Source organism: Eschrichtius robustus, chromosome 15 (assembly GCF_028021215.1).
Source record: "Eschrichtius robustus isolate mEscRob2 chromosome 15, mEscRob2.pri, whole genome shotgun sequence".
Lineage (NCBI taxonomy): Eukaryota > Metazoa > Chordata > Mammalia > Artiodactyla > Eschrichtiidae > Eschrichtius > Eschrichtius robustus.
This window is the reverse complement of record NC_090838.1, coordinates 89,673,153-89,700,763: the sequence shown is the minus strand read 5'-3', so window position 1 is coordinate 89,700,763 and position 27,611 is coordinate 89,673,153. Positions and strand designations below refer to the sequence as shown.

The following is a 27,611-nucleotide window of genomic DNA, read 5'->3' as shown; positions in this document are numbered from 1 at the left end:
AAGGCTGAATCATATTCCACTGTATGTATGGACCACCTTTTGTTTATCCATCCTCTGTTGATGGACCCTGGGTTGCTTCCACCTTTTGACTATTATGAGGAACATGGGGGTCCCTCCTCCCTTGTATCTTTGAGTCATTCTTTTAATTCATGATGTGGAGGAGCTGGAGGGGCCCAAAGCACACAAGAAAGAGGGAAAAGGGGAAGAAAAGTAGTCCTGTGAGGTTGGGTTAAAGGAACAATAGAGAAGTTTAAGGGGTGACAGTGACTTTTCTCAATTGTATAAAGAGTTTCCAATTAAGAGAGGAGGGGAGAGGAATAAATTAGGAGTTTGGGATTAAAATATACACATTACTATATATGAAATAGATAACCAACAAGGACCTACTGTATAGCACAGGGAACTATACTCAATGTCTTGTAATAACTATAATGGAAGAGAATGTAAAAGAAGAATACATATATCTATCTGAATCACTTTACTGTATAACTGAAGCTAACACAACATTATAAATCAACTATATTTCAACAAAAAATTTTTTAAAAAAGAATTTCCAATTAAAAAGGATTTTGAGCAGCAGTTTTTTTGTTTGTTTTTTTTTAATGACCACAGAAGGCCAGGGAAGAGAAAATGAGCTCAAACGAAGGCAAAGGAGATTCTGTTTAGAGCTGAGAAAATAACTGTTGATATGATTAACCCCCAAAGTGAACAACGGTGGAAGCTCTAGTATTTTTACTCCAGATAACCACACATCCTAGATGGGCTAGACATTTAGGGGTTTCTTCGTCACAGTCCCAACAGGAAACAGGACTTAATTGTAAGGAGGCTGTTTGTAAAGGTGTGTGGAGGTGGGGTGGCTAGGGAAACCAGGAGAGATGGTGCAGGTACCTAGGGTTGGTGTCAGCAGAGCTGTTGACACCTCTATGCATCAAGGGACAAGAGGGAAATGGTTACCTGGACCTGGAAGGTGTGAGTCATATAGGAGAGGTGGCATTTGGTGGAGGGATGCAGTCAGCCTGAAGAAACCTTGTAAGAAGGGAGCCGAGGGGATAAATACCTCACCTCCTTGTCCGCCCTCCCCAATCTCCCACTTGTGTCTCCTGTTGGCCACACCACCCAGAAGACAGAGAGGGAGGCTACTTATGACATCCTCACAGGGGAGCCTCCGGGGCAGACAGAACAGTGGGGACGGGGAGAGGGGCACAGGGAGGTGACCCAGCATACCCAGTACATTTCATTTCTTGGGGGCTCTTTCAGTTCTGGGTTTCTTGCCTTTTTCTGGAACACAAACTATTTGGAGTCTTTTTACACCTTGTAACATCTCCCAAAATTTCAAGTATAGGCATCTGCATCTACTAACTAACCACTCAAGAAATAATAACCAATGAGAATGATGAGAGGCTGAGGAAAAGAGAGCCTGGAACTATTGGAACTCTGTAATGATAGATTGTAACCCAGAGAATAAACTAAATATTCATGAGTCCATTGGTACAAATAAATAATTAAATGAATAAATAAATGGAGGAGGGGACAGGTTTCCCTTACAGAAGAATTTCAATTAATAAATGTAGAAGGAAGAAGGGAAATTGAAGATCACCATCAGTACATCAAAGTAATAACTGTTGCAGGCAAAATCCACTGATGGATGCTGAAATTAATGGGCAAAAGTTTGAGGAGAATCAGGTTATTTGCATAGTTCAAAGTATCTCCCTCAAGATATTTATTAATTATAAAATAAAAATAGTAACTTTATAAGTAGAGAAGATTGGCAGACACCACCTTCACCCGGGGTCAAAATTAACATCACCAGGATAAGTTAAATCCAAGTGTTTTGGTGGAAATAAGCACTCATTCTTTTGAGTATACACAACTAAGAGTGTACCTGCTGGATCACAGTATAGCCATATGCTTACTATATTAGAAACTGCCCAACTGTTTCCCAAAGTTACTGTACAATTTTATATTTGCACCAGTAGCACACGAGAGTTCCAGAGGCCCCACATTCTCACCCAACACTTGGTATGTCTTCCTAATTTTAGTCATCCTAGTAGGTATGTTTTGGGATCTCATCGGGATTTGACTTTGCATCTCCCTGATGATTAATGATGTTGAGCATCTTTTCATGGACTTATTTGCTGTCTAGACAGCTTCTTTTGTGATGTGTCCAAGTGTTTTGCCCACTTTTCTTTCTTTTTCTTCTTCTTTTTTAAAGAAATTGGGCTGTTTATCTTCATCATACTAATCTGTAGAAGCTTCTCTCTTTTGGATATAAGTACTTTGCCAGATATATGTATTGTGAACATTTTCTCCCAGCCTGTGGCTGGTCTTTTAACTTTCTTGATGATGTCTTTTGATGAACGGTTTTTAATTTTGATAAATTTATATATTTTTTATTTTTGTGTCCTAAGAAGTCTTTGCCACCTCGGTGTCATGAAGAATTATCCTACGTTTTCTTCTAGAAGCTTTATCATTTTAGCTTTTACATTGATTTACATTCCATTGCAAATTAAATTTTATGTGTGGTGTAAGATAGTGGTCAAGGATCACCTTTTTTTCCCCCATCTGTACACTCACTTGTTCCAGGATCATTTATTGAAAAGATATTTCTTTCCCAATTGCATTGTCACTTTGTCAAGTATCTTGTGTGATCCTATATGCGTGTGTATTTACAGAATCTCTGTTCAGTTCTATTTATCTATAGGGTGTCCTTAAAGTTCAGACACATAGGATAAACTTATTTTTTTTTAAATATAATTTTTTTCTTAATTTCATTTTTGGGGTATTCATTGCTAGTATATTGAACTACAATTGACTTTTTTTTTTTTCTTTGCCACGCCGCACAGCTTGTGCAATCTTAGTTCCCCAGCCAAGGATTGAACCTGGGCCCTCAGCAGTGAGAGCACAGAGTCCTAACGACTGGACTGCCAGGGAATTCCCTAAACTTATTTATTAAAATAAACTTTATTTTTTAGAACAATTTTAGATTTATAGAAAATGCAAAGACAGTATTGAGAGTTCCCACATATCCTGCACCCAGTTTCCCCTGTTATAAATACCTTACACTACTATGGTGTATTTGTCACAATTAATGAACCAATACTGATACTGATACATTATTATTGAGTAAAGTCCACACTTCATTTATATTTTCTTAGTTTTTATCTAATGTCCTTGCTCTGTCCCAGTATCCCATCCAGGAAACCACACTCCATCTAGCTGTCATGTCTCTTTAGGCTCCTCTTGGCTATGACAGTTTCTCAGACTTTCCTTGTTTTTTATGACCTTGACCATTTTGAGGAATACTTGTAGATTGTTCCTCAATTTGGGTTTGTCTGATGTTTTTCCCAGATTGGGCAGATGGGTTTTTAGGAGAAAGCCCACAGAGGTGAAGTATCATTCTTTATTTTTTCTTTTTTGGCCGCGCGGCATGTGGGATCTTAGTTCCCTGACCAGGGATCAAACCTACACCCCCTGCATTGGAAGCACGGAGTCTTAACCACTGGACCGCCAGGGAAGTCCTAAAGTACCATTCTCAACACATCATCTCAAGGGTATTAAGAGGCTGTATCACTGTTAAGTTGACCGTAGTCATCTGCTGAATTAGCAATAAACTTATCTTCAAATCGTGCTGTAGTTACATTTACACATAATATGTACAATGTGTTTTTCTTCAACTTCCAAGTATCCTGTTTTCAGATGAAGAATCTCTAAACTGAAAATGGTAGGTCCAATTATTAGTCTCAACAAAAGTACACAAAATGCACGATTTTCCCTGTGTTTTGAGACTTTGATATATAATTACTGAACTCTGATCAGATTAACAGTTGGACCTATGTTTAAACTTAGAGTTACTTCACCTGGAAACACACTGAGCATTTTATTTGAAAACATAACTAACCTGCTGTTTAAGTAAAGTTATCTTATGTTTCCTGATCCTGCGGCATCTTGTATTTGTCTATTTCTACGCCAGAACCACACTATCTTAACTCCTGGAGTTTTGTAGGAATTCTTGACATCAATGGAGTGTGAGCCTTCCAACTTTATTCTTCTTTCTCAAGATTCTTGGCTATTTTAGGTCTTTGCATTTCCAAGTAAGTTTCAGAATTGACACTGTCAATTTCTATAAAAATGCCTGCTGTGACGTTTCCTGGGATTGTCTTTCTGTGAAGAGACACCGAGGTGTAGTCACCGAAGCACTAAGATGACATCCACATGCGATGTTCTATGATTCAATAGATTTTCCCTGAGAGCCTGGGCAACGCCCCTGCTCCCATGGCGCTTAGATGGTAGGGGGCAGGCAGGCGGTGAGGGCAAGCCACAAGCACTTAAGTAAGTAAACATATGGCTTGTCATTGGTTATAAGCGGTGTGGAGAAAGATAAAGGAGAACCTGGGGGAACAGGGAGTGCTCTGGGGGGCTGGGGCCGTGGTCTGGTGCTTTAGGAGCACCACAGACCTCACTGATAAGGTGATATGTGAGCCACAGCCTGAGAGAAGAGAGAGCGTGAGTGTAGAGACAGCAACAAGAGCCAGAAACAGCCAAGAGGCCAGCGTGGTGGAGGGGGTTAGCGAGGGGGAGACACCAGGGAGACTGGATGGAGTCTGGCCTTGGCTCTGAGTGAGATGGGAAGGCACTGCAGGTTTGGATCAGGGGATTGATGGAGACCTACCTCCGAGGACAGCCGTGACTTTTAAATGAGCTTAATTAAGTCGGCACGTATGACAGTACCAGCACGAGCCTGGCCCACAGCAGCACTCAACATCCGGTTCCCCATTTGGACGGCCAGGATGAGGTACAAGGCGTCTTTACCCATTACCCAGGCCACGATGTCTAGCCCAGCTCCTTACCCGTATCAGGTGCTCAATAAACATAAGAGGAATGAAGGAGAGAAGGGAGGGAGGGAGGAAGAGAGGGGGACACAGCCAGGATCAAACCCCTGTCTGAATTCCCACAATACGGACTAATACCGACTCCCACAAGCCCCTCAATGATCACGGTTAATCCAGGGTAGCAGTACTTACGAGGTACATGTGAAGGTACAGTGACGTGCTGATGACCAAAAATTAAAACAAAAATTGCCATGTGCGCAGGAGCTATTGACTAAATGGAAAATCCACTTGGAGCAGCGCCTTCGGGAGAAGCCAGTGGTTCCCTCACCAACCCATTTGCTTTTTTCCGTGCCGGAAAAGCATCATCTCATTTCCTCTCCATCCATTCTGTGGGTGGAAAGGGCCATAGTCTCCTCCCCTTAAGAACTTGTCCCTGAGCTTCCCAGGGACCCCCGGCTCTGCAGATAGAGCCCACCCTGGACTGCGTCTCCTCAGGCTGACCTGACCCACTGCCTGCTCAGGATGTGTGGGCTTCTGACCTCAGAGGCAACCCGATTTCAATTTCAGTTCCGACCCACTTATTCCATCTGACCTGAAGCAAATCCCTTAACCATCATGAGGTCACCAGGCAGAGAGCATGTGAGGCGTAAGTGTCAGGGTGCATGTGTGCAAGGAGGGCCAGGGTGCCCCCTACAGAACAGAAGGCCCCGTTCACCCCACTTCCGCCCTGTGTAACCACCCTAACCTCTGTATGCCCTCTGTGGTCCTGAGCCCCCGCGGAGGCAGGTGCGTCCAGCCTCATCCGTTCTCCTTGTCTGCCTTAAATTTCAATGTACACACTCTCTGCCCAATGAGAAGGTCACCAAGGGGTGAACGGGGTGGCACAGACCTCAGGTTTCACAGGGGCACTCCTGATCAGGGAAGAAAGGGATGTTTTTTTTTTTGGGGGGGGAGCTTTTCCAGCAGAGGCACCAGACACGTGCTCCCGCCCCACCTCCAGAGACCACCTATGGCTGCCGGCCAGCAGGGCTACTGCGGAGTCCCTCACTCATTTGACCCTGGCGCAAAAGGGGCATGGGAAGATTTTAGCTACTATTAACCACAATATCATTAGTGACAATGAGCAGTAGAAACTGGTACTTAAGCCTATAATAGGTCTTCGGGCGGAGTGGGGTTCCTGTTCCGGCCTGCTAGTCAGCCTCGAAAACGTGTGCGTGTGTGTGTGTGCGCGTGTGTGTGCGCGTGCGTGTGCGCGCGCGTGTGTGTGTGCGCGCGCACGCGCGTGTGTGTGTGTGGGCATGGTGGAAAGACAGACAGACACACATGCCCAGGGGGTGCTGCCTACAGCATCCAGTGATAATAGAAACTTGGTCCTTGTGAGGAGGGGAGGGAGGGAGGGAGGGAGGGAGAGGAGAGAGTGAAAGAAACACAGGTTGAAATGACCGAGGACGTCCTCAATGAGCATCTAGTGACTTAATTGAATGGAAGGACCCAAATGAGGTCGGCAAATGACATCCCCATTGCCTAAGTGAAATTTCCACCCCCAAGGGCTCTCTCTCACAGGCACCTACTACACCATGGATCACAACTCTGGCCCTTGAACAGGGACCAGCAAGTGGCAGTGTGACCGTTTTCTCATGCCACGTCTGCCCTGGGTAGCACAGTGTGTCAGCAGGGAGACAAGAGATCAATGCATCCTACAGGGGACAGGGACCCCACTGGGGGCTGGCAGCTCCCTCCTGGGGCTCCAGGGAAGGCTAATGCAACCTACATGGAAAGGTATGTCATGCTCCTAAAGCAGGGGTTGGCAACACTCTTCTGTAAAGGGCCACCTGCTGAGTATTTTAGATGCAGGCCATCCAGTCTCTGCTGCAACCACTCAACTCTGCCATCATAGTGTGAAAGCAGCCAGAGATGGTGTGTCAGCGAGCGTGTATGGCTGTGTCAACAAAACTTTATTTGTAAAAACAAGATGGGGGCCAGAAAGACACTAGCATCAGTGCTCAGCCTTCCTCTTCAGTGTCTTTTTAATTTTGAACTTTTTGTACAGCCTTAAGAGGCCCAGTGGGTCGCTCCACATCATCATGAATTTCCCCTGAAACGACTACCCTAAGCCTATTGCATTGCAAGGCCCACCCATGTTTTTTCAAACTAAAATCATGACCTTTTAAAATTGGTGGAGAAATGGTTTGAATCACAAATCCCAAGGTAGCTGGAAAATCTGAATATTCCTCCCCACCATACCAACCAAACCTGGTGACTTCCGATCATGAAAAAGAAAAAATACTGCAAACAAGAGCAAATGGAAACCCAAAGGGGCACCGCCACGCAGATATCTCCCCAGTCGGCTGGGGCTTATTTATTGTCAATAGCGAGTGTGCCTTCTGTCTTCCCAGCCTGCCCCTGGTGAAGGCACCTCATGTCGCTTTGGATTAACATCTGGATCTCCCACGTGGGAGCTCAATAATGATTGTTCCTCATTATATTTAAGAAATAAAAAGGCTTTGAAATATAGTCACTGACGAGCTACAGTGCTGACTTGTCTCCCTTTGTCCTTTGGGGGAGGCTAGGAAATAACTTCCACATTTTAATTCTTCCTCTCCAGGGCACATCACTTTGATTGCAATGATTCATTCACTGGGAAAAATAATAGTTCTTCTAAAGGAAATGGACAGTGCCAACCTGAGAGCTGCCCGCTCCTGCAACCCCAATTCCCCTCCAGCTGGGGAATTCTCAGCATGATCTCTCACATTCTGCAAATTGGGAAAGTCAAGGTGGACGGGTCCATCCTTCACCGAAGCTTTACCAAAGCCTCCCCCCTCTCCCCTCCCCCCCAGCTGGCTGGGGCCTCACAGAGCCAGACTCCCAGGAGAAACCAAAGAGAGACCCTCACTCAGCAAACTTCCGTGACCCTATGAGAATTATCCCACAAGCATCTCCAAGGTCAAGGCTGAGGCTTTATCTGCCTGTTATGATCACGATGCCCCCTTCATGCTTTCCTTTTTCCAAGGGTCTGATGATTCATTACTCAGGGAAACAGTGACATAAGCAATGAAGGAACAGAAGGAGAAAGTTAGAAATTTGGTATTAAGTAAATTTGCAATGACATCGTTTGGTCAGCAAAGAAGTTCCAAAATAGAAATCGTTACCATATCTTGATCGACGGGTCATCTACCATGACATGTGATTCTTGCAACCTTTGGAACTTACGTTCCAATCACTGACGATTCCTTTTAGTGGCCCCTTTCTAAAGAATTTAGACTGCACAGTGTAAACCGAGTCAACTAGAGAATCTGATGGGTGACAGTGCGTGGTCAGGACGTGGACAACAGACGCCTATAAAAATCAGCATGAGGGGGAAAAGGAGATTTATGAGTCATACTCGGAACTGAGTCAGTGCAAGCCATTCAGCTGCCACAGACAAACCGAAATGAATCCATAAGACGCTGCTGCAGCCCGGCATCTCCGGCCACCTAACCATTGGTCCTAACGCTCCTTTGGGCGTGGGAGCGCTCATCCTAATGGGCTCAAGTTTGCAAAGAGAGCACGAGAAAAAGAAGATGTCCTTGAGATGAGAAGTCATGTTTGTTTTGGACACCCAGGCTTTGGAGTCTGTGGTTTAATATCAGAGCTTCAAATAACATTTAATAAAAATGTGGGATGCTTCTGTAGCTGCTAACTGTGGGACGCAGCAAAATTAGTTTGGAAGCTAATGAGATCTAGGTTTGTGTGTCCTCTTGCCTCTTTCCTTCCCTCAGTGCGGTGGTCCAGACAGAGCCTGGGGAATGATGAGCTCATGTATAAATGGGGGATGATCCCCACTTTCCACCATCCTCCTGAGAACCCATCAGGACACCTCATCTGGGTAAAGCACTTAGCAGAGGGTGGGCTGGGCAAGAAAGGTGAACCGCCTCCTTTCCATGGTGCACTGAGCAGAAGCCATGACTTTGGAATGACAGCAGGTCAGCATCTTCAGAGTCGCAGGTAACTTACCTACTGCTGCACACCGGGTTGGTACCAAGCATTGCCTTCCCTCTTCTCCCATCATTGCAATCACTTCTTTTCTTTACAGTTTAAACAGAGAGCACGGCCCTCCCCGCAAACCCAGGGAGCTCCAGCCTACCACCTCTGCTCAGAGCTCAGGGGCTGCAGGGGCCCCACAGAACGCTCTTCCTAATGCTTCCAACTCTACCGCAACTTTCCATGCTTGCTTTTCACAGGTACCCATGAAGTTAGATCGTCCTACACTCCTTCTGTCCACTCTCTACATACAGTTCAGCTGAGTTCAGTTCTCCTGGGGGAAGCGGGTGCTGCCCGGGGTGGGGTGAGGCTGGAAGGTCCACCCAAGCTGCCTGGACACCCCTCCTCACATGACATGAGAGTCTGGGTTGATCTGGAGCCCATCGTTGGGAAACCGGCCGTGGTGACTGATTCCCGGACCTATCTGTGCTGAAAAAAAGAGGTGGGCTCCTTGTGCAGACTGGTGTCTCTGCTCCAGGTCACTGCCGCTCTCAACGTGCTATCCCCAGGGGCCTCAAAGAGGGGCCCAGCCCCACCCAGCGGGAAGCAGCCCCTGATGAGGGAGGGGGTACCACCCCCAGTGAACGACCACATTCATGAGACTAAGGACCCATCAAAGGCCCCAGAACCAGAGTCACATTTTGGGATGTGCCATGGGCTTTGGGTAGGGGACAATTTACAACAAGAATAGTGTTGTCCCCTCTCCCACCGGACGTCTGCCCTCAAAGCATCCCCACGGTAAGGACATCAGTGGCCCGAGTCTCCCTGGGGCTTCCCAGCAGCATCCTGTACTCTGTCTCTCCATCCCTGGCTGCCACTGTCAAATGCACACCGGGGTCTGCAGGACGGGGGGTCGCAGGTGGGCCCTAAATGTCCTGGAAGCTGGCCTTTCTCCTCAAGAAACACTCGCAGACCTTTCGCACAAAGTCTGAAAAAGGCCTGCCCTCCGGACACAAAGGGGAGATGAGATACAGAACAGACGCAAACGGCACGTAGGGCAGGAAGCCCCCAGCACCCTCCCCCGGGAGAGGGGACTTGAAGCATCTCTACCAGGAAGACCTGGCCACGGGCAGAAAGAAAGCCACCGACTGAGACCCAGTCCTGTTCATCAAGCAAGCAGAGCATCAGCAGGTCCAGAAATGTCTGGTTTTCACACCTTTAAAGGTCAACCCGGCAGGACTGGAAATGTCCAGTTTCCCCATTTTGTACCTTCAGATATTCATGGTGTAAGTTAAAGATATCTTAGAAGACCTCTCTCCTCACTCACATCCACCCCTGGACAGCACTGCAGAAACTCCAAGGGGAGCGAGAAGGGTATATTTTCTTTTTAAAAAGAGACTGAGCTCTCTCCTCCTACAAACACCTCCTGACGTGACCCCAATCAATGCACAATTCGCCCACTGGCCCAACACCCCTTGTATGCCAGCTCTGAAGCCCGGGTGGAGGCTTCAGGATGTCAGGGAGCGTGCAAGACATAACCCCTCATCAAGACGCTCAGCCAGGGCTGAGAAAGTGCAGGCCCAGAACACCTTCCAGGAGGCATGTGCTGGGCACACAATACGTGAGTTAGTGAAATAAACTACAGGTAAAGCTCAGCTTCTGTTTTCCCATGTCAGCTTATTCAATCATGACTATCTCATCCTATGCTTGTTCCCTGCTCTAACAAACATTATCCTGTGCCCACAAGCAGCAATGCAGAGACATCCAGCTAAGAATAAAAGTGCGTGTACCAGTCAGAACGGCCATCATTAAAAAATCTACAAATAGCAAATGCTGGAGAGGGTGTGGAGAAAAGGGAACCCTCCTACACTGTTGGTGGGAATGTAAGTTGGTGCAGCCACTATGGAGAACAGTATGAAGGTTCCTTAAAAAACTAAAAATAGAGTTACCATCTGATCCAGCAATCCCAGTCCTGGGCATATATCCGTAAAAAAACTCTAATTCGAAAAGATACATGCAACCCAAAGTTCATTGCAGCACTATTTACGATGGCTAAGACATGGAAACAACCTAGATGTCCATCAACAACAGATGAATGGATAAAGATGTGGTACATACATACACACACACACACACACACACACACACACACACACACACACAATGGAATACTACTCAGCCATAAAAAAGAATGAAATAATGCCATTTGCAGCAACATGGATGGACCTAGAGATTATCATACTAAGTGAAGTAAGTCAGAAAGAGAAAGACATACCATATGATATCACTTATATGTGAAATCTAAAATATGACACAGGTGAACTTCTCTACAAAACAGAAACAGAGTCATAGACACAGAGAACAGACTTGTGGTTGCCAAGGGGGAGGGGGTTGGGGGAGGGATGCAGGGGGAGTTTGGGGTTAGCAGATACAAACAGTTACATACAGAATGGATAAACAACAAGGTCCTACTGTAGAGCACAGGGAACTCTATTCAATATCCTGTGATAAACCATAATGGAAAAGAATGTGAAAAAGAATGTATATATATGTGTAACTGAATCACCTTGCTGTACAGTAGAACTTAACACAACATTGTAAACCAAGTATAGCTCAACAAACTGAAGTTTAAAAAAAAAGAATAAAAGTGTGTGTAGCACGTACACTTACTGGTACGCACCCCTCGGCTTCCAGGACACACCCGAATCCCCAAGCACGGCATCCAAAGCCCTCAGCAACGAGCTGCCTTTGTGACTTCAGCTACCCCCAGCCCATCATGTCGTCCCCCATCCATGCCGCCCAACATCTGCACGGCCGTGACATCCTCCTGTTTCCACCGCCATCACCACCCTCTTCATCCCTCCAGCCCTCCCCACGCCATCCGAGGTCTGGGTCCTACCCCCTGCCCCACCTCCGCCATTCCCGCCTCATTATAACATGCATCTGTTTCTGCCACGTTGGCCTTAGCTGTCCACCCTCCACCCCGACTGGATGGTAACCTCCTCCAAGGCCAGCACGGTGCCCACCCTCCGCGTCTCAGCAGACATTCCGGGCTCAGTGCAGATTCCCGCAGAGAAGATGCCTGGTGGGAGAGCTTCCATTGAGGAATCTGTTTTTAAAGTTTGGAGAGAAGCCCGGGCCTGCGGTTCCAGCAATCATTCACCGTAACGCAGGCTCCCTGGCGGGGAGGCTGCCCTTGTGCTTGGATGGTGTCCCTGGGTCACCTCGGGCCCCGGGTCCTAACCCGTTAGACTAATGGAAAACAGGGCAACCAGATTAAATCACGTTCCCTCGGAAGACTGCCATCTGTACGACTCGGAAAGCTCCTTGCTCTGCCCGGCCCCTCCGGACAATGCTGAACAGGCTTAGCCTGCTGCGGGCAAACGGGAAAAGTAGGTCAGCTCAGCGACACGGTTCTTCCCCGGCGATGAACTAATGATGCGAGGGCAGGGCCGGCCAGGGGAGAGGGGCGGCCCCCTCTCGCCACCCCGTCCCAGCCCCCTCCGGCCCTCGGAGGCTCTGGGCCCGGCCTGGGGGGTGCTCAGGCAGCCTCCGGGGGCAGACAGAGGACCCAGGGAATGAGGAAAACTCAAAAAAGTGTGGGTAAATGGTTCTTAAAAAAAAAAGCAAACTGCAGGAAGTGAACAGTGTAGACGCCCTCTGCCATCTCCCTGTCTTCAAAGACAAATCAGTTAGTGTCTTTATGGCGGTGGGGTCACCCGCTTCTCCTGCAAAGGTGTGCCCTCCTGACAACGTGCACAGATACTGCAAGCCACCCTTGGAGCTGCTTCCCGGCTTGCAGGGTCCCTCCACCCTCGACTCCTGGTAATAACTAGGTGCTTGCTGGGGCAAGGAGGGACTTGAGTCAGATGTCTGGCACATCCCAGGGCCCCGGCCTGGAGGGGAAGTTGCCGCACTGTCCCTACGATGCCCGTGTTCGGTGTGACTGCAGCTGTGCAGATGGGAAGCCCACCCCTTCCGGCCTCTCGGGCTCAGAAGTCGAACAAAGCACCAGACACCTTGAGGGAGGCTCCCCCGAGGCCCGAGTGATCTAACCTACTTCCAGGAGCCGGTGTCTGAAATCAGGTCTCAGGAGGGCCCAGCACAAACCTGGAGGCTGATGCTGGGGACCCTGGGGCCCAGGTCCTGCTCCCCCGGGCTCCCAGGAGGGACAGGGCCCCTAGCTCAACCCCTCAAAGAGCTCACTGGTGCCCCTGGAGCAGGAGCAGACCCAAGTCAGCCTGGCGCCCCACAGAAATTTCCCAAGAGCAGTGGCCTTGTGGCCCTGGCCAGGCCACAGTGATTGAGTCTATAAACGCAGATGTGTAAGATGCTGGACATTGTTTCCCCTGTATTGCATTTCTGTAACAAAGGTATCGGAAGGCTTTGACAATAAACCATGGAGATGTGTTCAGATCTAAAAACCCACAAGTTTGGGAATGTTCACCCAGCCTCTTTCAGCCACGACCTTCTCTGAAAAGTTTCCTCCTTGGCATTTTCAAGAACGAAAAGGCAGAGGCCAGGGCATCCCTGGGCCTCGACAGCAGCCCTTCCTTCCTCCTCCTCCCGGCCTTTGTTCACATGCTTATTCAGCACACATGTTATGCCCTGGGTACCCCACCACTGACGAAAAGGCAACGGTCCAGGAAGATCCAACACATTCAAAATGTGACTCTGTCGTTTAACTAGCTGAGTGACCTCAGGCAAGTTACTGAACCTCTCTCTGCCCGGTCTTTCACCTTCACAGGGTGGCTGAGATTTAAGGACATAATACCTGTCAAGCACCTAGATTGTGAGCCATGGGGTAAAAGTTCAAGGAGTGTTAGCTCAGGTGGTTGGGATTATTAGAGCAATCCAGGAACCCTTCACAAGGTTCTCATTTCAATAACAGATGCTAACCATGGACATCAGTTAGCTTCATTTTCAAATTCCAAAGATATTTACCAGCAAGCAGGGAGCCTGCAAGGCAAGCCCTTTTAAACTTCCCTTGCAATCCGAAAGGTTCCTGTACAGGGGATGTCAGCTTGCATAACAGAATTTTCCGGAAGAGTTGGTGATAAACAACATTTCTGGGAACTGAATCATACTTTACATGTGTGAGTGGCTCACGGCCCACCCACTGGAGGAGCTCAGAATCCCACCCTCCCTCTTGATCCTTCTGCAAAGCAAAGCTCCTCACCACCCATGAGTCTGCTTAACAGACTATCATACACCTGGTTTCCATGAGGCCACAACGAACTACTTTTTTTTTTTTTTTTTAACTTTGAAATTCTAGGTAAAATGGGAGGAAGTTTGGATTCTTTTTTTTATTTTAAATAATTAATTTTATATGTTTAGCCAAATTTAGCAAAGGTGAAAGTGAAATGCTGTTAAAAGCAGTTGACTCTGTCTGTCCAATCTACTCTTCAATGCATTTATTAATTAATGCAGCATTACCTCAAAGCATGTTCCAGTTACTTGATTACTTAACTAAGCAACTCAGTATATTTAATGGTGTTATATTCTTTTTTTTAGAGGCACTGTTTATTTAAAAATTTTTATTTTACATTGAAGTAGAGTTGATTTACAATGTTGTGTTAGTTTCAGATGTACAGCAAAGTGATTCACTTATATATATATCTATTCTTTTTCAGACTCCTTTCCTATAATGGGGTTATATTCTTATCTTCGCCTAAAAAAGTCATGCAGTCTTCAATCCTTAGAATATGCTAAATTCTCGAGTCTGTGAAAAAGATATCAGATTCTTTAGGACAGAATGAAATCATCATTCCATGGCCACGCTCAGATTTTTGGATGTTATGAACGTAAACAGAAGTACATTTCATTTCCACAAACTTCTTTGAAAGAAAAGGAAACCCACCAATAAATAAAACAAAAGGAGATGGTCTGGTTTAAATGAAAATACTAAAAAGTTATCTCACAGCAAGATCCTTTTTGACCCACCTCCTAGAGAAATGGAAATAAAAACAAAAATAAACAAATGGGACCTAACGAAACTTAAAAGCTTTTGCACAGCAAAGGAAAACATAAACAAGACGAAAAGACAACCCTCAGAATGGGAGAAAATATTTGCAAATGAAGCAACTGACAAAGGATTAATCTCCAAAATATACAAGCAGCTCATGCAGCTCAGTATCAAAAAAGCAAACAACCCAATCCAAAAATGGGCAGAAGACCTAAATAGACATTTCTCCAAAGAAGATATACAGATTGCCAACAAACACATGAGAAGATGCTCAACATCACTAATCATTAGAGAAATGCAAATCAAAACTACAATGAGGGATCACCTCACACCAGTCAGAATGGCCGTCATCAAAAAATCTAGAAACAATAAATGCTGGAGAGGGTGTGGAGAAAAGGGAACCCTCTTGCACTGTTGGTGGGAATGTAAATTGATACAGCCACTATGGAGAACAGTAGGGAGGTTCCTTAAAAAACTAAAAATAGAACTACCATCCGACCCAGCAATCCCACTAGTGGGCATATACCCTGAGAAAACCATAATTCAAAAAGAGTCATGTACCACAATGTTCACTGCAGCTCTATTTACAATAGCCAGGACATGGAAGCAACGTTAAGTGTCGTCCATCGACAGATGAATGGATAAAGAAGATGTGGCACATATATACAATGGAATATTACTCAGCCGTAAAAGGAAGTGAAATTGAGTTATTTGTAGTGAGGTGGATGGACCTAGAGTCTGTCATACAGAGTGAAGTAAGTCAGAAAGAGAAAAACAAATACCGTATGCTAACACATATATATGGAATCTGAAAAAAAAAAAATCGGTTCTGAAAAACCTAGGGGCAGGACAGGAATAAAGACGCAGATGTAGAGAATGGACTTGAGGACATGGGGAGGGGGAAGGGTAAGCTGGGACAAAGTGAGAGAGTAGCATGGACATATATACACTACCAAATGTAAAATAGATAGCTAGTGGGAAGCAGCGGCATAGCACAGGGAGATCAGCTTGGTGCTTTTTGACCACCTAGAGGGGTGGGATAGGGAGGGTGGGAGGGAGGGAGACACAAGAGGGAAGAGATATGGGAACATATGTATAACAGATTCACTTTGTTATAAAGCAGAGACTAACACACCATTGTAAAGCAATTATACTCCAATAAAGATGTTAAAAAAATAAAATAAAATAAAAAAGATCAGAACCTTAAAAAAAAAGTTATCTCATTGTTTTCAGAGGGAGAAGCAATACGTATTCATTGTAATTTCTTCCTTCTTTCATTCAGAATGAAAAGGTCAAGATCTTAGGCCATGTTTCATTAGGCAAAGTCAAGTTCTCTATTATATATATCATATATAATTATTAAAGATTTTTTTGATGTGGACCACTTTTAAAGTCTTTACTGACATTGTTACACTACTGCTTCTGTTTTATGTTTCGGTTTTCTGGCAGTGAGCCATGTGGGATCTTATCTCCCTGACCAGGGATCGAACCCACAACCCACACCCCACACAATGGAAGGCGAAGTCAACCACTGGAACGCCAGGGACATCCCTATACTTATTAATATATATTATTGTAAAAAAATAAAATGGCAGTAAGGAATATTAAGTCCTTCCTAACTCTTTCTTCTAGAAATATTTTCTCTCTTTTTTACCTATACTCTCACTGAACTGCTCACTTGAGTTGCTTTCCTCCTTCACATGATTGAAACTGTTTATTCTGCCTTGTTCCAGAGTAGAAGTTAAGTTCATGTCTATGTCAGAATGACACCAGGCCAACCCACCCCGAGGAGTGGTCTGTCTCTGGCCCTATGCGTGCAAACATTTTGAGGTCATGAAAAATTATATGAAAAACAACAAAGCCTTAGCTATGATTTTAACAACGTATGGTTGTGTGTGTGTGTGCTGTGTGCTCATAAGTCTTGCATGGCAACACAGTGAGACAGCAACACTGTAGGATTTACACCACCGTGAGGCCAAGAATCCCAGGGGCAGGAAGAACACATCCGCATCAGAGGTGGGATCGTGGTGAGTCGTACAAAGCATATGCTTTCCTCTTTCTGTTGTCTCTTATCTTGGTTGCAGAAAAACAGATGCAACCAGTGCAATGAATGAATTTTCTGTCTTCCCAAGGTACTGTTTGCTTTCTGATAAGCTCCTAAGTGCCCTCATATGGCCACAGGGAGAAGGCGAGAGCATGACTTGGATTTAGACAAAGAGGAAGGAACTGAATTCGGGAAGAACAGCCTCAAGGAAACTTTAAAATACTGAAAAATATCATGGTTTTACTCAAAAGCAAACATCTTGACAGATGCCCCATGGAGCTGTAGCCAGAGCTGGGTTTGGAAGCCAGAATCCAGAACTAGGGTCAAGCTCTCTCAAGCCCCTGCCTGCCCTTGGGGGACCTGGAAGGGGCAGGATGAGCAGAGATGAGTCCGGGTCAGGGCTCCCCATGGAACCAGGGGCTGCTCCTCTATCTCCCACAAGCTCACAAAACGCTGCAGGGCTGCATGCCACTCTCCAGGGCCAGACAGGAGGACTGCTCTGTGTGGGATGGGCCTCAGTCAGTGGGAACGTGTTATCAGAGGATTCAGAGGGCTACGGTATCCACTGACCAGCTGGATGAGCTTGGGGAATCACCCACTTCTTTTGGACTGTGGTTTCTTCCTTTGGTGGAATAAGAAATAACTTTGTAAACTCTAAAATGTTGTATAAAATGTGGTCCTCTACATGGAAACAACCCAAATGTCCATCAACAGATGGATGGATAAAGAAGATGTGGTGTGTGTGTATATATATACGGATACACACACACACAGTGGAATATTACTCAGCCATAAAAAAGAATGAATGAAATAATGCCATTTGCAGCAATGTGGATGGACCTAGAGATTACCATACTAAGTGAAGTAAGCCAAAGACAAATATGATATTGCTTATATGCGGAATCTAAAATATAACACAAATGAACCTATCTATGAAACAGACTCACAGACATAGAGAACAGACTTGTGGTTGCCAAGGGGAGGGGTTGGGGGAGGGATGGAGTGGGAGTTTGGGGTTAGCAAATGCAAACTATTATATATAAAATGGATAAACAACAAGATCCTACTGTATAGCACAGGGAACTATATGCAATATCCTGTGATAAACCATAATGGAAAAGAATATGAAAAAGAATGTATACATATAACTCAATCACTTTGCTGTACAGCAGAAATTAACACAACATTGTAAATCAACTATACTTCAATTTAAAAAATGTGGTCTTCTAACTATTTGAAGATGGTCATTTAGCCCATGTACTCTTCTGGGTGAGAATTACCTGCCCAGGTGTCCAGACAGGTGACAAGGAGGCAGGATGAGGAAAGCCTGGCCGCGACAGAGCATTCGCCATCCATGATTGTGCCATGGTGACAATCAGGGCCATTCGTGCTAGCTTGCTCTGCTCTTAACAGTGGGCACGTAAATCCTTAGTATCCTGGAGCATGTGGTGCCTGAAGTCCAGGTTTGTGGCTCTGACATGCCTGTCTGCAAGCAAATGAGTCAGATGTAGGTCAAGGACCTGCCTTCCGGTCTCCTGTCAGGTACTGATGCCGTCAGTGGCAAGGACTAGGCCATGAACCCACTGTGACCCCGGGACCTCATTTGCACCACCTGTGACCGAGTTTGCCGATGGTCTGGCATAAACTCAGTCACTGAGGACAACATCTGGCCCCAATGGATCCCAGCCTTTGCGTTCCGGACGGGGGTTAAAACAAAATTAACCCCTCTATCTGAAATTTAATACTAAACAGGTAAAATGGCAATACTTGTGGGTTGTCTGCTCTATGGTTTCCGGGTGCAAATGCTTCCTCTAGCTTAGATTCCAATTCATTGTAGACTCCGTGTCCTTGAGGGCTATGTCTGTGTTTGGAAGTGTAGGTCACAAATGATTGCAAGTCATTTCCCGACGGTGGGGTGGGGTCGTTTTTCCTTACACGTGAAAGCAACTTCCATTTCTATCGTTATCTGACCTCATGCTGATTTCTCCTCTAAAAAGGGAGACAGGTCAACAGAGTGGGCTCTTCTCCTTTCCAAGGAGGGAGCAGCCTTAGGAAAAGGCTGCCAAACACATCCACGTGTTCCACAGACAAAGCACGCATCTGTGCGTGTACAGTGTGTGTGTGTGTGTGTGTAAGTGCGTGTGCACGTGAGTGACTTCACACAGGCCAGGCAGAGGGTCACTGCACCACACAACTCCAGGATACAACGTGAACTGTGTCTCCTTCATCTGAAATGTACATAGCTCCCTCCCGCCACCAGGAAATCAGTCTTTTGGGAGTTTGTGAGGATCCCACAACTATTCTTAAAAAAAAAAAAACCAAAAAAACAAGAGAACGGGGGTGGTGGTCACACAAAGTTACACATGTGGTAAAATGACAGAACTATACACACACATTGTGCTGGTGCCATTTCCTGGCTTTGGCATTGTATCCTAGCGATGCAAGATTAACCACTGCGGAGAAAAGGGTGACGGGCACACGGAACTCAGTTCTTTGCAACTTCCTAGGAACCTATTACTATTTCAAAATAACAAGTTTAGGGAAAAAAAAAAAAAAGGAAGGAAACAGCAAATGACAACAAGAGCAGGGAGGACCCGCAGAGGCTGGGCCGGGTCCCCCCCGTCCCTCCAGCCCCCTCCTCCAGCAGGCTCGGCCCCCGGAAGAACCCTGCAGCTCCTTTAGGCAAGAACCCCTCAGTGGGGGTGGGGGGGGGACTGAGATGCCCACATCTATCCCTCTGCTTGTGGATGCTGGACACCGTGAACACTGGGATGAGAAAGGCCGTATCCTGAGATCTGGGGCCCGGCCAGGTCTTTACTGCATGTTCCACTGACTGACCTTCCCACTCCTGGTCTGACCGAGCGTCATAACACCCCCAGAGCCTGCAGACTTTCAAAGGGTAACTTGGCAAACCAGCTCTGCTGCAAATTCACACGTGGAGGGCCAACGGCTTACACAGTAAGGAGTCCTTACAAGAAGCCTGGTGACCATCGGGGCCGCCAGGGCCTCCTCCCGGGCCTCCTCTCTTCTAGTTACCCTTCCCCTCCCACTCCCCTTCAGGGCAGCCTCTAGCGCCACCGTGATGCTTCAGTGAGTTCCTGCAGGGAAAGGAACTGGTTTGATCTGGGGGTGCTTGGCTGGCCACCAGCCCCCCAGGCCTTCTCCCCTTGCGTCTTGGGCCCCAGAGGGCTGCATGGAATGCTCACCATTTTACCAACGAGGAAGCCAAAGCAGAGAGGGGTTAAGAAGGTCACACCATGAAAATGTTTCCTAGATGTTAGCTAGCAACAATACTTTCCCAACCAGGGGTGTCAGTACTTGGAAAGGGGCCTTGGGTCCCCACTCTAGCACATCAGAAACAAGACTCCCTCCAGCCCCGGCCGAGGGTGCGTCTCCATCCTTTCTCACCTCTGAGGGAGCCACCGTGTGTGTCCACCCCCATCCTCAGCCTCACCAGGACCCTCAGCTGGGCCCTCACATCACAACCCAGAGCCCCCAGCACAGAATGGAGATCAGGAAACAGGCAGCTGGGCTCAGGGTAAGCTCAGGTGCCTTTGGCCTGAGAGCTTGATACGGAAGGGCCCCCGAGGTTCCTCCACCCTTTGTCTGTCTCTTCCTTCTCAGCACATCAAATATTTACTCAGCCTGCGCTGAGGGCAGGGCATTGCAGGACGTGGGCCTGGATTAGGCATCAGGAGATTGGCATCGCCTGGAGGGAGAGACGCCCTCGGGGCCTCGACTTCCCCGACGGCAAACACATCTGATCTAGCAACAGTGACTGTGGCCTGCCCTGGTGGCCACTCGCAATGGTTCACAAGATAAAATGAGAAGCAGCCGTTCAAAGTGTTTGACAAATAAAGGTCTACAGCAGTGCTTCTCAAACGCCAGTGGACACACCAATCACCTTGGGATCTTGTTACAGTGCGATTCTGAGCGGGTGGGTCTGGGGCGGGGCTGAGACCCTGCATTTCTAAGCAGCGCCTGGTGGCACGAAGCTGCAGGTACACAAGGATCGCTAGGCATGGGTGGCAGGAGGGATGCTAAGTGTCCCCTGCTTCCACCTAAAGCAGATGGACGCCGGGCGCCTTTGACCAGAATCCCAGGCTGTGTCCTAGACCAATGGCATTAGCACCTCTGGGGGGTGGGCCCAGCCTGACTCTACGCCCCCAGGTGATTCCCGTCCACCCAGAACCACTGCTGACGGAGAACCCCTGCTCTGGAACCCGAATGCCACCCACAGCATCCCAGCCAGTGAGGGGTCCATCTCCACGGAGAGGGCACGCACAGCTTTCTCTGGCAGCCTCTTCTAGTTCCTGTTAGTTGAACTTATTAGAAAATTCCTCCTATTGAGCCAGAATACCACCGTCCCCCCATCCCTCCTCCTGGTCCTACTCATTTCTTCTCATGTGTCCAAGGGCTACATAGAATGACAGCCCTCAGATCAGATTATTATTTAAATTGAGGTGGAATTCACTTAACTTCACTTTAAGATCACTTAAAGTAAAACGTGATCCACAACATGGTGAGCATTTCAATATTATCAAAGAAGCAAATTATTCCTATCTACCCGTACGTGCCCCAGACTTTCTCCTGACTTCCATGAAAAGGGCTAGAGGGCATTTTCCTCTAAAAAATTCACAATACCTTTTTAAAAAATCAGTGGTGAGCATTTAAAACCCAGGTTATATTATTTGAACTCGGATAAATTTCAGACAAGTAAACATCACGCCCTTAGAGCTGGGTATCAATGAGAATCGACAAACTCAACACCAACAACATTAGCAAACATTTCTTGCAACAAAGCAAGGCTGTTACCTGGATACTGTTGGCAGATCACTGAAGGTGTGTATTCCTATTGAGCCTAATGTACATCAGATGATGGCTAAAGCCAGGTGATCCTTTTAAAGGAGAAATGAAGCAGCAGAAGCAGAAATGAAATCTCTCGTATTTCTTTGTTCAGGTAGGTGTTTTTTCCCTAGCTTATGGCTGTGGATCTTTCTCATGTTTTCAGCCAAGGCTGGAAAGATGAGCCACTAGTTTTCTGGGTTCTCAGCTGTTTCCAAAGCATGCTTATTTTGTTATGGGGACGCCATCTCCTCTCGGCCCGTAGAAGTCTTGATTAGGCATAAATATCAGGGAAAACTTCCTCCCTCTTGCTCCTGTCTCCTTGCTGAGCTCCTGGGACAGCCCTCTAGATTCTTTCTTCCTCCTGCTCAGCCTTCCTTGGCGTCTGGAGCCTGGGGGGCACTGACCCCTGCACGGCCACTCGCACTGACCCGGTTCTTGGAGACTGTCCTCTGTTGCCGGCCGCCCATCTCAGCCGCTGCCAAAGAACCTTCCACGGACGCTGGGTAACTCCGAGTCGTCACCACTTTCTGCAATCAGCGTAGGAGTCCAGAGGGTCCACAAACACACAGCGTTCTGGGCTCAGCTCTACCACCGGTAGTTTACAAATTCTGAAGTCCCCAGGCTGTAAGAGTTTTCAAACGTTCCACTGTGTTTCAGCCCTGTTTGATAAATCTGTTTTCCTTGGTCTCTGGTACTGTACGGGTCTTACAAGCTGGAGTAAAATCAGGAGGGTTCACCAACTGAAGGTAAAGCTGCATCTCAGTAAAACGATGGCACTCCCTAAGACATGTTAGGAAGGGTGCTGAACCAAGACTCATGGCATATTCACCGCTGAAGGTTGGAGCGATGACCACAGAGTGCAAACGCGTCAGAAAACGCGGAGGCAGGACCCTGTGAAGTAATGAGACGGCCCCTGCAGTTGTTCTCAAATGAGAGTCCCGGGGAAGGCGCGGGGCTGCAGAGCCCACCCAGGGGCGGGGAGGCTGATGAATTTCAGATGTGTCAGCCCTTACACGGCTCAGCTGTGTAGGAGAACAAATCTTTCTCAGAGCCAAACTGGTCCAGAAGGTTCTCTTATTATTTTATCCATTTTGGATGTAGCAATTCCCACAGCGATCTCGCATCTCCCTGTCTGCCTCCGCGGAGTGAAGTGAACATAACTGTCCCCTCTGCCGGGTGGCTCAGGGTCCTCAAGATGATTGTGATGAGTGATGTTCGGGGTGAGGGGCTCCTGACGGGGGACTGGGTACAAAGTCAAGTGCACCTGGAATGCCAAGCCTCTTTATTCTGCCATCAGCTTCTCTGGTCCCTGGGGCCACCTGCCCACCTTCACAGCACTTCTTCCCTGAGCACCAGAGAGCAGGTGACCTCCTCCTCCTCCAAGGCCTGAGGAGCTCAGCAGGGGTGGCCCTGTGACCTGTCTGGCTGTGTGTTCCAGACAGGTGAGATGGCCAAGGAGACGGATGTCAGCGCCGTGTGGCTTTCCTAAGAGAGCTGAGCTGTGCCACCAGCATGCAGGCCCATCGCCCCCCAGTAACTGCCATTCCCTCCCAGCCTCTCCACCCATCATGCACCAGCTTCCCATTTAAGCTCTTTATTTGCTACCACTGATGGAAGTGAACTGATGAAAGCTGTGGTTCCCAGATCTGTCAGGGCGGCAGAACTAAGCCGGAGAGCCACTAAAATACAGAGTCCTGGGCCCCTGAGAGATTCAGACACACAGCCTCGCCAGGAAGCCAGGTCCAAAGGAAGAGGCCAACACCTGAGTTCACGTGCCCTGAGGGCCTAACAGAAGGGAGCGCAGCAGTGACCCCCGCTGACCGCGTGTCCAGACCAGTGGAGGTGTCCCGAGAGGCCGGCCTGGGACCACACATTTCTCCACGCAGCGCATTCTGGCCCCCAAAATGGTACCAGCCACGAGCTCTGGTTCAAAAATTTCAATTGTCCTGTCTGCCCTGGAGAAATGCTGAAAAGTGCATCTGTGGCTCCAGTGTGTCACTACACTGGATACTACCGGATCAACGAACCAGCAATGCCCAGTTGACCCCAAAGTAGGCCTCTCTGCCTGAGGTCAGCTGCCGCTCAGGCAGGCCTGCTCTGATTCCATCAAACCCAACAATTAGTGCGGTAATAGCAGAGAAACGCAAATAATTCAATTCACCGGAGTGTCACGGAAAAACAGGATTTATAGCATTGTTGATGCTAAAAATAGCTTAAGAGCCCTCACTTGCGAACCCTCTGCACTTCACACAGTTTTCACCCGTCTCCGTTTCCCTTCTGTGCTAACATCATGTGGTTTGAAATTTGCTTTCTGCTGTATTTGATTCCATGTGGGTGTTTTTTGCCTCATCCGTCTTCCTTTGTGTTACTTCAAGGGAAAAATAGCCCTGGGAAAGCTTTTATGCCGTCTGCTATTGTTCTGTATTTAAGTAAAAGAGTACATGCTGCTTAACCGGGGCCTTAAGACCAGGCCGACTGGCAAATTCCATAAGCTTTAAATCTTTGTTAAAAATGCCAAAGTAAATCACCTCCGGTCTACAAAGCCAGCGGAACACAGCCCTGCCCACACTTTCAGGTCTCAACAACTGTACGCTTCCAGGGACCACACAGGTCTGATTCTGTCCAGCCTCAGGAAAGGAGCTGCCCCTTCCCACCCTTCTGAGAGTCCAAGTAATGAGGCTTCAAAACCACATATGCATGATCTCCCAGTGTCGGGTATGTGTTTTCTGAAGCTTTTTTTTTCAATTGCAGTAAAATATACATAACATACAATTTACCATCTTAGCCTTTTTTAAGTGTACACTTCAGTGGCATTAAACACATTCACAGTGTTGTGTAACCATCACCACCATCCATCTCCAGAATTTTTCCAGTACCCCAAACTGAAACTCTGTAGCCATTAAGCACTAACTCCCCACCAGCCACTGGCAACCACCATCGTACTTCGTGTTTTTATGAATCTGACAAACCTTAGGAACCTTGTATAGGTGGGATTGTGCAATATTGTCCTTTTGTGTCTGGCTTCTCTCACTCAGCACAATGTCTTTTTTTTTTTTTTTGGAGTATAATTGCTTTACAATGTTGTGTTAGTTTCTGCTGTACAATGGAGTGAATCAGCTATATGTATACATATATCCCCTCCCTCTTGGACCTCCCTCCCCCCATCCCACCCATCTAGGTCATCACAGAGCACCAAGCCTGAGCTCCCTGTGCTATATAGCAGGTTCCCACTAGCTAGCTATTTTACACATGGTACTGTATTTATGTCAAAACTAATCTCCCAGTGCATCCCACCCTCCCCTCCCACCCCATGTCCACACGTCCGTTCTCTACCTCTGTGTTTCTATTTCTGTCCTGCAAAGAGGCTCATCTGTACCATTTTTTCTAGATTCCACATATATGCATTAATATACGATATTTGTTTTTCTCTTTCTGACTTACTTCACTCTGTATGACAGACTCTAGGTCCATCCACGTCTCTACAAATGACCCAACTTCATTTCTTTTTATGGCTAAGTAATATTCCATTATATATATGTACCACATCTTCTTTATCCATTCATCTGTCGATGGACATTTAGGTTGTTCCCATGTCCTGGCTATTGTAAATAGTGCTGCAATGAACATTAGGGTACATGTGACTTTTTGAATTATGATCCATCTCCTAGAGTAATGACAATAAAAACAAAAGTAAGCAAATGGGACCTAATGAAACTTAAAAGCTTTTGCACAGCAAAGGAAACCATAAGCAAGATGAAAAGACAACCCTCAGAATGGGAGAAAACATTTGCAAACGAAGCAACTGACAAGGGATTAATCTCCAAAATATACAAACAGCTCATGCAGCTCAATATCAAAAAAACAAACAACCCAATCAAAAAATGGGTGGAAGACCTAAATAGATATTTCACCAAAGAAGACATACAGATGGCCAAGAAGCACATGAAAAGATGCTCAACATCACTAATTATTAGAGAAATGCAAATCAAAACTACAATGAGGTATCACCTCACACCAGTGAGAATGGCTATCATCAAAAAATCTAGAAACAACAGATGCTGGAGAGGGTGTGGAGAAAAGGGAACCCTCTTGCACTGTTGATGGGAATGTAAATTGATACAGCCACTATGGAGAACAGTATGGAGGTTCCTTAAAAAACTAAAAATAGACCTACCATATGACCCAGCAATCCCACTACTGGGCACATACCCTGAGAAAACCTTAATTCAAAATGCACAATGTCTTCATGGTTCATCCATGTTGCAGCATGTGTCAGAATTTCCTTCCTTTTCATGGCTGCATAATATTCCCGTGTGTGTGTGTATATGCCATGCGTGCTTAAGCTTTTGATTCTACAAATGATGAAAACAACTCTTTTCAACCTGCCAACATGTCCAGGATTCCAAACTCAGTTTCAATAACTACAAACTTGACAGACAAATTATCCAGCAGGAGGCCCACCACATGGTCACATGAGTCTATCCACCCTGCTTGGGGCTGCGGCCCAGAACCTGGTATTAGAGCACCCGAAATTCTAGGTTAGCAGCCAGCCTGTGGTGAAGAGCCCCAGCGTTCTGGGCGTTCCCTGCCTTTACCACACTGCAGGGCTGTAAGAAAGCTTGCAGAAAACTGATGTCTTACTTTATTTTTATCTCTTAAAATCGTAAGTGCTGTCTAAGAATTCCCAGTTTTTCTGTTGAAGCAGAAACCATGCCTCCAGCCTGGGTGAGGCAACGTGGGGTGCTCAGCACATGGCAAGTTCAAGTGTAATCAATCTTTGTCACACTCCATTGTGTGGGTTTTATTCCACTACTCTTCTCTACTTGCTGGACAATCAAGACTGGATTACATATTTAAAACCGCCCTCTGAGAAAAAGCATCCAGAAGCCCCTCCCATTTTTCAGGTTCACTGAACTGTAAAGCTACTTTCTGTCCTTAAGCACTTCTGAAGCTCTATAAAGCTGTAGAAAGTTCCAACGAGGAGCACCAGAGAAGACACAACACCTATATAAGGGGTGGTGATTGGGATTATGAGCTTACTTAGACCTTCCATGACATGGGTCCAGCAACCCTGCTTCTTGTGTAAACCAAACAAATCCCCGTTGAATTATTATAAAATTAAACATTTAATAATATAATTCTAAAATATTTAGAGGTGACATTAATAAGTGAAATGGCATTTGAACAAAATGTAAAGAATAGGAGAAAACACAGAGGCTTAAAGGACAACATGGCTGAATTGGCATATATCGTTGGTGATCTCGTGTGCGTATTTCCATTAACTCTGCAATTTGGAGCCAGGTAGAAAAAAAGGCATCTATTTATAGAGTACTCTTGTAAGATTGAAATTGTGTTGAGAAAATGAGCCATACTGAACAATTCTTAAGATAGGTATATTCATTGTGTACTCTCAAAGAACTTTTAATTGGCATCTGTTTATTTGTTAATTTGTTTTTGTGTGCACAGAACCAGTAGGTCTTTGGTACCTACTGGAACATAGTCTGCCAGTCACAACAGATATGCAGACAAATAACTCTGTCTCTGTCTCTGTAGACAGATAAAGTCATTGTGTGATGTAACAGAAGCGCCCAGGTGGTGGGGCTTAGAAATCCGGGATGGCTCCCTGGAGGTGGTGGCTGAGTGTTGGGTAAACAGAATTGGTAGAAAAGATAACAGTCACCTTTCTGGGCTTCTCATGCAGTGTTCAGCCATAGAACAAGCCAAAAGCAGTCATTGAAGGCCCACCATATTGAGGATGTTTCTAGAAACCATTTTTTTAAAAAAGGAACTTACAGATAGCCTCAGCAGGGAAAAAGAGATATGGGACAATTATCAATATTAATGAAACCTGAAAAAATAGTATCTGTCTACCATTTATTTGCCCTGTTTTGGTGCTTTGAACCCATCATGGTTACTCCTCAAACAAAACAGAAGTTTGTTATTGTGATGTCCATTTTACAGATGA

At 46.5% G+C, this 27,611-nt stretch overlaps 1 protein-coding gene across 4 annotated transcripts in view; it reads right to left on the bottom strand.

Annotated features, from left to right (window-relative positions):
- NPAS2 (neuronal PAS domain protein 2) overlaps positions 1-27,611 on the bottom strand; it is a 188,857-nt gene that overhangs the window by 112,883 nt on the left and 48,363 nt on the right. The window contains exon 1 of one of the 4 annotated variants that reach the window (XM_068564273.1): positions 21,614-21,644. The exons of 2 other annotated variants lie outside the window; for them this stretch is intronic. The gene's annotated coding sequence lies outside the window, so the exon portion shown is untranslated. Of the gene's footprint in view, positions 1-21,613; positions 21,645-27,611 lie in introns of those variants that run through there. One more of the 4 variants, XM_068564275.1, reaches the window with a different exon arrangement.